This window comes from Mustela putorius, unplaced genomic scaffold (assembly GCF_011764305.1).
Source record: "Mustela putorius furo isolate JIRA1106 unplaced genomic scaffold, ASM1176430v1.1 tig00000275_pilon_pilon_pilon, whole genome shotgun sequence".
NCBI classification, from domain to species: Eukaryota; Metazoa; Chordata; class Mammalia; order Carnivora; family Mustelidae; genus Mustela; species Mustela putorius.
In genome coordinates, this window is record NW_025421341.1 from 31,967,087 (window position 1) to 31,980,365 (window position 13,279).

Below are 13,279 nucleotides of genomic sequence, written 5' to 3' on the forward strand. Positions count from 1 at the left end.
CGGGGCTACTCTTCCCCCCCCCTCCCGCAGCACGCCCCCGGCGCACACAGCCGGCTCGGCGCCGCCGCCGAACCCCGGAGCCCTGACGCCCGCTCATCCGCGGGGCTTGCTGGGAAAGGCCCTGGTGTGGGCTCGGCAGGCCCCGGACCCTTGTCCTTGGTGCTGACCGAGGAGTCTCCTTCCTCTCAGGCTCTTTCCCGAGGGCGGAGCCGGCCGTGCAACTCAGAAACGTCTGACTGTGGCGTTTGAGAGCTGGAAGAGACCTCAGGATCAGTGTCCAACCCTGTCGTTGAGCCGCCGAGGAAACTGAGGCCCAGACAGGCTGGACTGGAACCCAGTGGGTCACTTGACTCCCAGCCCAGAACGATGTCAGTCTTCTGCAAGAGCAGTTCAGAAGCGCAGGTTCGCAAAGGCCCTGCCAGGATTTACTACGGAGCTCTGTGTAGAAGAAACATCCACCGTGACCTACTTGGGGAAAGGGATGAGGTGGGGGGGACTCTTCTAAACGTCCCGATTAGGCTGGCTCATGCTTTGACAGCCAAGGAGGTCCTTTTCCGTTGCATAAACGCAACCGGCTTTGTCTCCACCACCTGACCTTTCACAACCTCTAGGTATAGACTCCCAGGTACTAGTTAGCTTCTGTTTAAGGTGGCCTCGTGAGAAAAGAAAATGCGACTCTTGTGGATTGACAGTTGGGCAAATTTTTCTTTAGGGTACACGAAAATAGTTTTGTAAAAGCTGGGCGAATAAATAGCAGAGAATCCACGTGAACCCATGCAGGGATGTGCCACAGATGGGCAAGCAGGAGCCGCTAAAGTGTCCAGTGAACACAGGAGGTAAACTGCCGAGCTTTTCCCAGTCTTGCACACGGAGAAGCAAATGTCAGGCTTTTGTGCTTAGAAAGATGCCTAAAATTCATGTTGTCGTTGCAGGAAATCGTTGAAACCTAGATGCAGCTACATTCAGCAGGGGAAATTCATACCTCCAAGTGGATCAAACAGTTACTACATATTCCCTCACACCCATAGTCTTTTATCTGAGACTTCTTAAAAAAAAAAAAAAAAATCTTAATTTTATGCCACGCCAGCACCCTCTGCTGGTACTAGTCTCACCGTTCAGGTGTTTCTTCCACTTTCTGTGTCCTGGAATATGAATTCTTTCCCAAAACTAACTTTTCTTAACCTTAAATCCTGAAAAAAAATGCACTGGTGCTACTCACTCCCTTCCATCAACACACACACTCAAATGAAGTGTGAGGAAGTTTGTAAGCCAATTAAAAATTAGTTAAAATTAAAATTAAAGCTAAAATTAAAACACTGTTACTTATATTTTTTTACCGGCAACACCTTGGTGTGTGAATTTGTATCACTTTGAAATATGGGGAAAAAAATTGACACTGGCTTTATTTTCTGGGTGCTGATTTCTGACTTTTCCAGATACTGTTTAGCTTTTGGAAAAGGATTCTGTCTTTAATCTTGAATAAGCAGACTATGGCAGAGGGTGCCTGGGTGGCTCAGTGGGTTAAGCCGCTGCCTTTGGCTCAGGTCATGATCTCAGGGTCCTGGGATCAAGTCCCGCATTGGGCTCTGTGCTCAGCAGGGGCCTGCTTCCTTTCCTCTCTCTCTGCCTGCCTCTCTGCCTACTTGTGATCTCTCTCTGTCAAACAAATAAATAACATCTTTAAAAAGAAAAAAAAAAAGCAGACTATGGCAGAGACAATACAAGACCATTTCCTTTTTCTCCAAGCTAAAAAGAAAGACTAAATCTCCCAGACCCCTTGATGATAGGTGGAGCTGTGTGATTGGTTCTGGACAATAGGACATACTGCTTTGTGTTCTGGCCCCAAACAACCAGACACTAAATATCATGCAAGTATTTATTATTGTTATTGCTATTATCATTCTTGAAAAAGTGGGTTTTTTCTCCGGCTCTGAAGGGTGATTTGGTAGTTGGTTGACAGTTCCCAACCATCTGCAAAACCCCCAAATACCGAACTAAAAAGTTCAACTAATATATTACCATGTCTTATTAACAGAATTTATTGAAAATCTTTTGGTTCTACCTTTAAATAAGAACTAAAAAACCAATTATCATTAGTTCCTATTATTCCAAACTTACATAACATCAAATCTTCACCCTAATCCACATCATTTCCTTTCTTGATAGACGCCCTACATTTATAAGTTGAGAGCAAAACATAAAAATAATGTGTCTTGATTTCAATAAAGAATGTGATAGAATTCTCATGCTCACCTTAGGGAGAAAGTAGACTTGAAACCATTGAACAAGTGTAGTATACACATACTAGTCAGGGGCTCTCTAGGAGGCTAGAGGAAGTTTTTAGGGAAATGCCATAGAATCTCAAAATTCGGCAGTCAATACAATTCATTCCAGAATCAGGATGTCAAATTATCTCAACCAGAGCTAAAATAAGTGAAATAGAGTATTAAGTGAATGATAGTACATTTGGCCTTACTACCATTTGTCAATACTTCTGTCTCTCCTTCTTCTAAGAACTTTCTGGTAGGACTATATTTTCCTGTCCCCTTGAAGTTAGCTGTGGCCATACGACGTGCCTTGATCAATGAAACATAAGGGGAAGTAGCATGTAGCACTTGTAGGTGGAAACCTTTAAAATCCAATGCATGATTCTCGTGACCATGCTGACCAGCAAGACTCCAAGAGTTGGAGCCTCTCCTAACCCGTGTCCCTGAAGTAGTACAATGTGGTGAAACAATGGGAACCTGCAGGAGGCATATGGTGTAAGACATAAATCATTGTAGTTTTAAGCCACTGAGAAACAGCGATGTTGAATAATCCAGGTCACACGCTAGTAAATGGCAAGGTAAGACTAATTATTCCCGATGAACCATGTAGTAGGAGCAGCTAGCTCAGATGGGCTGTTCCTGTGAGACAGAAGACTGGGTATCTAATTGGAGATCCCAAGGTCTCTGAATTTAATGGAACAGAAAATTTTCAAGAAAAAATGTGGTCCATTTCTTTTCATGGATCTATTCCAGAGTTATAACTCAACTGCATTATATCGTAGGATGTTCTAAAAATGCTACAAACAGAAGCAAATAGAATTGGCTTTGTTTTTTGGGTTTTTTTTTTTTTTTGGTTTTTGGTTTTTTTGCATTTTGTCACAGGAGTAAAACATGCTCCCACACTCGCACACGTTCATGGGCGTTTGGGGAACAGCTGGCCACAAGGAGAGTAATACTTCTCTTTGTGGTAAGGTTCTCATACCCTATGACTTCAAGAGCATCCTGTAGGAATGCTAGTATCGACGCAGAGTATGATGACCCACACACTGAGAATCTCATAGAATAAATTGCAGAGGTTACCTGCGATAATCTCCCAGGGCCAGAACTAAGACCTAAACTGCAACATTTACATGGTGTGATAAATCACCTTCAGCTTACCTGGGGTTCCACAGGTATAACCTGTGCATCTATCAATGATTTAACACCCACCTTCTCCCCAAAGCATTGAAGTTTTCTGCAACAATTGGCAGATTGATGTCTCCCCTTTTTTCTGCACCAGAGTTGCCTGCAGACAACAATGTCTTCATTGTTGTCTCTTCTCACTTTCAGTTACTCTTTAAAGATAAAAGGGGACATTCCTGCCCCCACTACCCCCCTGAGGATGGCCCTGGATGCTTGGTTGAAGGCTGGAGTCAGCTTGGGAAAAAGTCAGCCACACAATCTACAGAGAAGGGACATTGTTACATTGCCTGATAATTTCCTGCCATGAGATCAGCACCAAACAGTCTACCATAACCAGTTGCGTAAGGAGCCATGATGATGTTGGGCAAAAAAATTTTTAAGAGATTTTATTTATTTATTTGATAAGAGAGAGAGACAGCGAGAGAAGGAACACAAGCAGGGGAGTGGGAGAGGGAGAAGCAGGCTTCCCGCTGAGCAGGGAGCCTGATGCAGGGCTCGATCCCAGAACCCTGAGATCATGACCTGAGCCGAAGGCAGATGCCTAACAACTTGAGCCACCCAGGTGTCCCAAAGCTGGGCAAATTACTCAGTCTCTTCACCTTCAGATGTCACATAATATGGAAATAGAAATCTCTAAGTTGGAGAAGGTCATCAGAGGAATGTGGTGGCCAAATGACCTGCGAATTCGTTACCTGGGCAGTTAGAGGCTCCTCACCCATGTCCTGGAAATGTACTTTCTACCCACTCTTTCAGTAGCCAGAGCTATTCAAAGACATAGCCTTGAGAGAACAAGGTGCTGTTGAGACCATCTGGACTAAATATGTGACTGAACCCAATTAAGATCTCCATATAAACCTCTAAGATTCTGGTGGGCAGTTGTGGAGATCTACTCATCTTGCTGTCACCGAAGACAAACCTGGTATGTAAGTTCTCTTGCTTATTCAAATTGCCTCCTAAGAATCTGGAGTGACCTGCCCCTTTCTTTAGTTTCTCCTTGTCCTCTATGTGTGGGACCCAGTCTCAGATTTCACCTGGAAAGCACCCAAGGTTGTAAACCAAAACCCTACTTGATAGAGATCTTGGGAAAACTAAATGGGATGATACCATTTGGTAATGTGTGGAATGCATGCAAAACTCCAGGCACTAATATAGGCATATTTTTTTTATACATTATCTCGTTTAATCCTAACCCCAGACTATAAGGCAGAAACCCAATAAAAGAAGACAAAATTGAGGTACAATGAGGTTAAGTTAATGGTCTAGAGTCACCCAGTATGCAAGTGGAGCAGCCAGAACTTGAACATACAGAGGAGTCTGGCTGAAGAGTGTGTGCTTTGAACCTCTTCTCTTCATCTGCTGTATGAATTTCCTACAGTGAGGAGTCTGATACTTTGTAGCTATGTCATACATATACGATGTATGCATCATATCTAGTGTATGAGCGATGCGTATTTCATATATGTGAAGTGTATCATCTATGTGTGTGATGTCTGTGTGTATGTTGAATATGCTATATGTGTATAACATATATATTCTGTAGACACATAAATGAATACATTGATGCACAATGCTCAGTGGATTTTAGTTTATTATCAGGACAGGCACTTGAAGGTTTTCTCCCTTCCTTTCTTTCTTTCTTTTTTTCTTTCTTTCTTTCCCTCTCTCTCTCTCTCTTTCTTTTTTTTTTTCTTTCTCTTTCTTTCTTTTTTTTTCTTTCTTTCTTTCTTTCTCTCTTTCTTTCTTTCTTTTTATTGCTTACATGCTTACTTTGTAAAATGCACCACTATGATTCGCAGAATTACAGGACATGAAAACGGGATGGGACTCTTGACGATCTTTTCTGAGGAGGAGGAGGAAGCATTAAGGAAGGTAATGACAACTCTCAGCTGGGCAACAGTAGAACTAGAAGGAGACCCCCATCTTCTGAAGTCCACAGTTCATGCTCTTTCCTCTTCCCCACAGTGCCCTTTCTCCACTCCCAATATCTCCTACCTAAAGAGCAATCAAATTAAAATGCAGTGTGAAAACACAAATTCTAAGTCATGGGAGTTATACATGTCTTTGAAGAGTCTTTACAAAAATAAATATGACTTGCCTATGCCTAGCCACAAGTGCCGGAACTATTATCTTATTTCTTTAATTACTAGCATCCTTTTTAAATTAGTGATCTAAATGTTTTACCATTTTTATGCAGGTTATTTTACTCTGGGTTATCACTGAACACTTACTTCCTAAATGCTGTGTTTAAGAGGTTCACATTAACTTTCTTTCCCCCTGGACTTGCTGTGATTTGAATTAAACTGTCCTGGCAGCTGTTTAAAACAGTTCTAAATTCTTTTACAGCATCAGTTAATATTGATTTTATCTAGGACAAGTTTAAATGAGAAGTCTTGAATAAAAAGACAGAAAGGAAGAATATCTTCTCCACATAAATATTTCATAAAGCACTTGAACTACCACCAAATGGAAATCAGATATTTTCACAGAGACTCTTGAGAACATGAAAATTATGTTAAACTTAATACTTGCTTTTATTTCCAGCATTTTGTTATTAAGAAGATTGTAGCATACTGGAATAGAGGAGTGTTTTCAAAAAGGAATCCATATCAGCTGGCTTACAAATAAGGAGGTTCAAACCCATGCATCTCTTTTGCTCTTGAATTCACGCTGGGACCTTGAAACAGAATACCACAAAATAACTCTAGTCCTTGGATTTTCCAGTGGCCATGGAAATACTTGCATTGGCTTTTGTCAACATGGAAAATGTGTCTAGTTTTTATTTCCATATGGAAGATTGTTCCATTAATGGCTTAAATTAGGATTTTATTCTCCCACATAAAAGAAGTCTGGAAGTTTTTGGTCCAGAGCTGATAAAAGTTCTCCTGATGACTCACACAATTACCAGCAGAGAAACTTCTTGTCTGCAGTTTGGAATATCCAAGCTGAATTATAATCAATTCTGCTTGTGATGGGACATCAGGTGTTTTCTCCACTAGTATCTGTCCTTCTTCAGGTAAGGGGACCCAACTTTTGATTTGAAGGACCGACCCCAAGAAAACACACAGGCAGAAAGCTTTTTGATATTGATTTTGGCCATCGCTTCTTGACATGACACCAAAAGCACAGGAAAAAAAAATAATAAATAAACAGATGGAACTACATCAAACGAAAGAGCTTCTGCCCAGCAAAGGAAACAATCAGCAATGAAAAAGGAACTTATGGAATAGGAGAAAATATTTGCAGGCCATATTGTATCTGATACAGGGTTAATATCCAAAATACAACTCAGGAACCAAAAATAAAATGACCCAAATAAAAAACGGGCAAAGGAACTGAGTAGACAGTTCTCCAAAGAAGACATACAGATACCCAACAGGTATATGAGAAGGTGATCAACATCACTAATCATCAGGAAAATGCAACTCAAAACTACAATGAGATTAAGAAACAAAATGAATGAACATGGGGCAGGGTCGGGGAGGAGGTGAAAGCAAACCATAAAACAGACTCCTAACTACAGAGAACAAACTGAGGGTTGCTGGAAGGGAGGTAGGTGGGGAGAATGGGTTAAATGGGTGATGGCACTAAGGAGGGCACTTGTGATGAGCACGGAGTGTTGTATGTAAGTGATGAATCACTAAATTCTACTCCTGAAACTAATATTACACTGTATGTTAACTAACTGGAATTTAAATAAAACCTTGACCCCCCCAAAAAAAAAACTATAATGAGATATCACACCACTCTGTTACGATTTTTTTTTAATTTAAAAAATATCCCAAAACAAAACAAAACAAAACAACAAAGGATAACACATGTTAACAAGGATGTGGAGAAAAAGGAATCCTTGTGTGCTATTGATGGGAATGCAGATTGGTGCCGTCGATTTGGAAAACAGTATGGAAGTTCCTCCAAAAATTAAAGTAGAACTACCCTATGAAGCAGCAATCTCTTTTCTGGGTGTATACACAAATTAATTGAATTCAAGATATTGAAGATAGATTAATGCTCCACTGTTCATTACAGCACTAGTCACAATAGCCAACGTGGGGAAACAGCCTACACGCCCATCACTCAATGATGGATCAAGAAACTTCATATGTATATACACACAATGAAGTATTGCTTGTTCTTTAAATGGAAGGAAATTTTGACATTTGCAACAGTGTAGATGAACCTGAAAGACATTAAGCTTAGTGAAATAAGCCAGACACAGCAGGATAAACAGCAGATGAAATCATTTATATGAAGAATCTAAAATAGTCAAACTTCTAGAAGCAGACAGTAGAATGCTGGTTGCCAGAGGCTGGGGGAAGGAATATTAGTCAAAGAGTACGAAGTCTCCATTACAAAAAATGAGTAAGTCCTAGAGATTTACTATACAGTATAGGGCCTGTAGTTAATAGTACCATATTGTATACTTAAAATTTTGCTATGACAGGAGATCTTATGTTAAGTGTTCTTATCACATGCACACACACGAATAATAATAATAATAATTTAAAAAGGATGGAAGAAAACGTTTGAAGATGATGGATACGTTTATAGCATAGACTGCAGTGATAGTTTCAGAGATGTAGACTTATCTCCAAAGCCATCGAGTGGTACACATTAAAAATGTATGACTTTTTGGATGTCAGTCATACCTCAATAAGTGGTTTAATAAGTAAATAAGAAACTAACCCCACCTTCCAAGAGTGGTCATGTGACCTAAGCCTGATTGTTTCTCTGGTGACAGAGACTGGTTCAGAGATGGGCCAATGACCCTAATCACATTCATGTTGATTTTATAAAGTATATGAACCACTGACACCAAAACCTCACAAAGCTAACAGACACATACCAAAAAAGCTATAAAAAACTGATGTAAAGACCCTTTAAAAATTAGCAAAATAATCCAGCAAATAATTTAAAAGTTAATGTATAATGACATGTAGGGTTCAATCACAGAATAAGAACACGATTAAGTATCAGAAAATCTACTCATCTCTACCAACAAATTTAGACCCTATGATCTTCTTCATAAATGTGAAAAATTTTTTGATAAAATCTGATATACATTCTTGGTAAAACTCTTAATAGAATGAGAAAAGAAGGGTGCTTCCTTACCACGATACACCATATCTATCTCACCCCAAAAGTTAGCATCGTGCTTAATGAAGGAATATTAGAAGCAATCTCATTAAAATTGAAAATAAGACAGCGATACTCCCCATCATCATTATCATTTAATATTGTGCTTAGGGTATTAGCTCAAGCAAGTATTCAAAAGGAAATTTATATATAAAATTGGAAAGGAGGTGAAGTGATCATCATATGCAGACAATATGATTGCATCTCTAGAGGATCCAACTAATATTATATTATAAACAGTAAGATAATTCCAAATCATGTCTGGGTACAGAAAAAATATACAGACTCAAAATGCTTCATATCTACAAACAACAAGCAGTTAATAGATATGGACATGAGAAATTCCCATTTACATTAGGAACAAAAAAGAAGAAACCTTGTGATAAACACAGTAAGAATGTGAAATAGCTATTGAAGAAAACATTAAAATATTATTGAAGGACACAAGACAAAATTGAACAAATATAAAGGTACACCATGAACTTGGATAGGAAGACTTAACATCATAAAATATAAATGCCCCTAAGCTCATGCATAAATGTAACACAATGAATAAGTTCACCAATGAGATTTTTAGATAATGGAATTAGGCAAGCCTGTTCTAAAGTTCACATGCATTAGGGCATCTGGGTGGTTCAGTTGGTACTGGGCTCTTGGTTTTGGCTCAGGTCATGATCTCAGGGTCATGGGATCCTGTTTTGCATTGGGATCCACGCTCAGTGGGGAGTCTGCTTGAGGTTCTCTCTGTCTCCCTCTGCCCTTCTCCTACCCTTGCACGTGCATACACACACACACACACACTCTCTCTCTAAAATAAATAAAATAAAATAAAATGGTTCACATGGAAAATGAACAGTCTAGGAGAGCCAGGAAATTTCTGAACAAGAAGGTAAAGAGGTACAACTAACTCTACTAGTATTTAAACCTGATACAAAACTTCAATAACTAAAAGAATGTGGTACATTATACCAACAGACAAAAAATTATGGAACAGACTAGGGAATCCAGAACTAAATATTTGTGAGAACTTAGTCTATGCTAGGAGCTGGACTCAGTAAATTGTAGTGGAACAAGTGAGTCACCACAGGGAAAAAAGAATAGCGTTGAGTTATTATATGGATTATCGAAACTATACTCCAATTTATACCCAAATAAACTGGAAGAGAAACTTAAATGTAACCCCAAAAATGAAGCAAAAAAAAAAAAAAAACAAAGAGAAATCAGGGCAGAATATTTTTATAATCTTGTAGTATGACACATATCCAGAAACCATTAAAAAAAGATCAAAACATTTGTCAACATAAAATTACAAAATTTCACATGGCAAAAATCACCATATGCAAAGTAAAAACACTGAGAAAAATATTTTCAACTTTATCAAAATCAAAGGGCTGATTTCTATCTCTTAAAGTAGCACCTCCCAAAATGAATCTTAGGAACAACAAAAAAAAAAAAGGATATTGGCTCCTTTGGTTATTAGCAGTCTGGCTGGGTAAGTACTTACAAGTGACTGTTTTTATTCTGCACAGCAGGTCTGTGTATTTATAATTTTAATAGATAGTGTGAGATCGCCCTCCCTATAGATTCTACTAATTCCCCCCCCCCTTTAAAAAAGATTTTATTTATTTATTTGAGAGAGAGAGAGCCTGAGCCGGGGGCGGGGGGCGGGGGCAGAGGGAGAGGGAGAAGCAAACTTCCCTCTGAGCACTGAGCAGGGCACTGGAAGGGGTTGGGGGTAGGGCTGGATCCCAGGACCCCCAGATCGTGACCTGAGCCCAAGGTAGACGCTTCACCAACTGAGTCACCCAGGTGCCCCCACCCCCATTTCCTCTTTATCATAAGGTTTTATCAAACTTTTTGTTTTTAAAGAGAGGTAGATGGCCACGTGCAGCGTATGCGTCTGGAGTCTTGGAAGCTTGACTACCTACCCTACGTTGTCCTACAGATGGACCTTGACAGCTTGTTTGGAGTTTCTAGCAGGATAGCATAGCTACTCCTATGCCCTTGATCAAGGATGGGTCCTCCTCTACTGGGGAAGGTCACTGGGAGTGCAGCTTCCGGAAGGAAGCCCCTGGAGCCTCAAGGGAGGGCGAGGACACTGGCTAGCCTTCTAGATAAGCCAAATAAACCCTGGCAATCAATGGGGTGACAGATGCTGCTGCCAGATCACTGTCCCATTCTCAGACTTTTGGTCTCTGAAAATCTACTAGGTGAAAAACTATCAGTACAGTTTCCAAGTATATTTCTCATCATGAGTCAAATTGAGCATTTTTCCATATACTTCAGAGACATTTGTATTTTCTTTTCTGTGGATTGATTGTTCTGAGAACCCAAACCATCCACCTTCACAGGACAGTGGGGACCTGAGACAGAAACCATCTCCGCGTGGGCACGGTGGCTCCCTGACCCTCTACAGTGTAGACAGCACATTAACCTAACATCACTAGTCCACTGTCTCCCCTACCATCACTTTACTATTCCAGGACACTCTTGCTCAGGCATATAACTTGATTATTCATGACAGGAACTTTTTTTTTCAAGATTTTACTTATTCATTTGGGAGAGAGAGAGAGAGAGATGTGAGAGCACACCCAGAGGGAGAAACAGTTTGCCCACCTGAATAGGGAGCCCAGGGGCTGGATCCCAGGAGCCCAGGGGCTGGATCCCAGGAGCCCAGGGGCTGGATCCCAGGACCCCAGGATCAGGACTGAGCCAAAGGCAGACTTCTGGGAGCCCAGGGGCACCCCAAGGAAACATCTTTTTTTTTTTTTTTTTTGGATCCCAGGAGCCCATTTGGGCTGGACAGACAGGACCCACAAGTAGACAGAGAGGCAGGCAGAGAGAGAGAGGGGGAAGCAGGCTCCCTGCTGAGCAGAGAGCCCGATACGGGACTCGATCCCAGGACCCTGGGACCATGACCTGAGCCGAAGGCAGCGGCTTAACCCACTGAGCCACCCAGGCGCCCCCCAGGAAACATCTTGAAAGACCCAACAACTCTTTAATGCAAACTACTAACTGTTTTAAGTCCTAAGCCCGTTTGCCTCAAGATACTCATCTGGCTGTTTTCACCAGTGTAAATCTTTATACCCAATCCTCATCAAGCCCCTGCATTGAAAGACCTGCCTGAAACCAAACTTTGAATTCCCATAGGGATCTGGCTCTGCCTTTCCCCCATGGAGACATTGCCGAGGCTCTGGGGAGCAACAGCTCAGCCTGGAAGTTACGGTCCTTTTTTCTCTTGTGTTATTAGTTTCTTATTGATTTGTAGGAGCCGGTTCACGAAACTGAAATAAAGCCAGCCCAGCTGCAGGAACATGAGCAAGAGGGAGCTTTCTAGAAAGGAGGAGGGTTGTGGGCCACTGTGCAGAGCCTGAGGCTTTTTTCCCTCCAGTGAGGGAGTTTGCGCAATGCTAGGATTGAATTAACATTATTACATCGCTGTGGCTCCATGGAGGGATGGACCCATGAGGAGCAAAGAGGAGGAAAGTGATGATGGGCAGCTTTAACGGGAGTGGTGGGATGAGGGAGGTGCCTGGGGTTTGGTTTTGGCTCGGGTTTTGATCTCAGGGTCCTGAAATCAAGCCCCCCGTTGGGTTCAGCACTCCATGCACAGTCTGCGGGACCCTCTCCCTCTGCTCCTCCACTCACTCATTCGCTCTCCCCCTCTCTCACAAATAAATAAAAAACATTTTAAAGTGGGGGTGGTCGTGCTGGAGGTGGAGGGAAGCAGTCCCATGTGGGGCATGTTGGGGGACAGATGCAACAATGCATGCTCACCATTCATGAGCTATGACGGAGTGAGGGGAGTCAAAGCGGACCCCTAGTTGTGGGTCCTGAACAACTGGGCAAATGGAATAGCAATTTCCTGAGGAGATGAGGAATGGGGGAACAGTGAGTAGGGGGAAGGTGCATTTGTGGTGGAGGTAGACGAGTTGCCTTGGTAGGCGGTAGGCAAGTGGTGGAACCACTTTCACAGGCAGGGGTGAGTGACAGATGAGAGGGGTGAGCAAAATAGCGGGGTGGGGGCACAAAGTGGTTGTTAGCTACTTTGAATAATTTTGTCAGTAAAGATAAGTTTGACACCCAAATAGTTATTTTAAACCCACAAAATCATTTGATTTGGTACATGTAGTACATTCCTATGAAGCATTTCCAAAAATAGTGTCAGTGTTTGGGCTTGTGTCCTTGCATAGCCAGCCTTGTGCTCCTGCTGAAAGGACAGTGTGTCCCTTCACACACTTGTTATAAATCTTTCCGGAGACACTAAAGAAATAAGAGGGTGATGATTCCGAAGAGAAATGCAGAAAATGTGGGGCTTAACGACTCTCCGAATGAAATCAGCCACCAGAAGCGTCTGTGCACGTTCTATTTTTGCTGACAATGCACAAAAGCAGCAGCTTTATTTTATGGAAAATGACTCAAACAAGCGGGAGCTCAGGAGTGGGTAAGAGGAAGGAGTTTTCCCCGTGTCTAGAGCGCCGCAGCTCTCCTGGTCTGCCATGTCACTCTGCCTCGTGATCAGTGAAGCACTGGGTCCACGTCACCATCAAATGTCATCACAACCTCATGAGACCTTTTGTGCATCAGGGGGTCATGCGTAGTCTAAGCGTCCCTCAAAGAAGGGGCTGTGACTAGGAAAGGGCATCCGTGTATCTGAGCCATTCCAACTGTAATCATTTATGTCAACATTAAGCCAA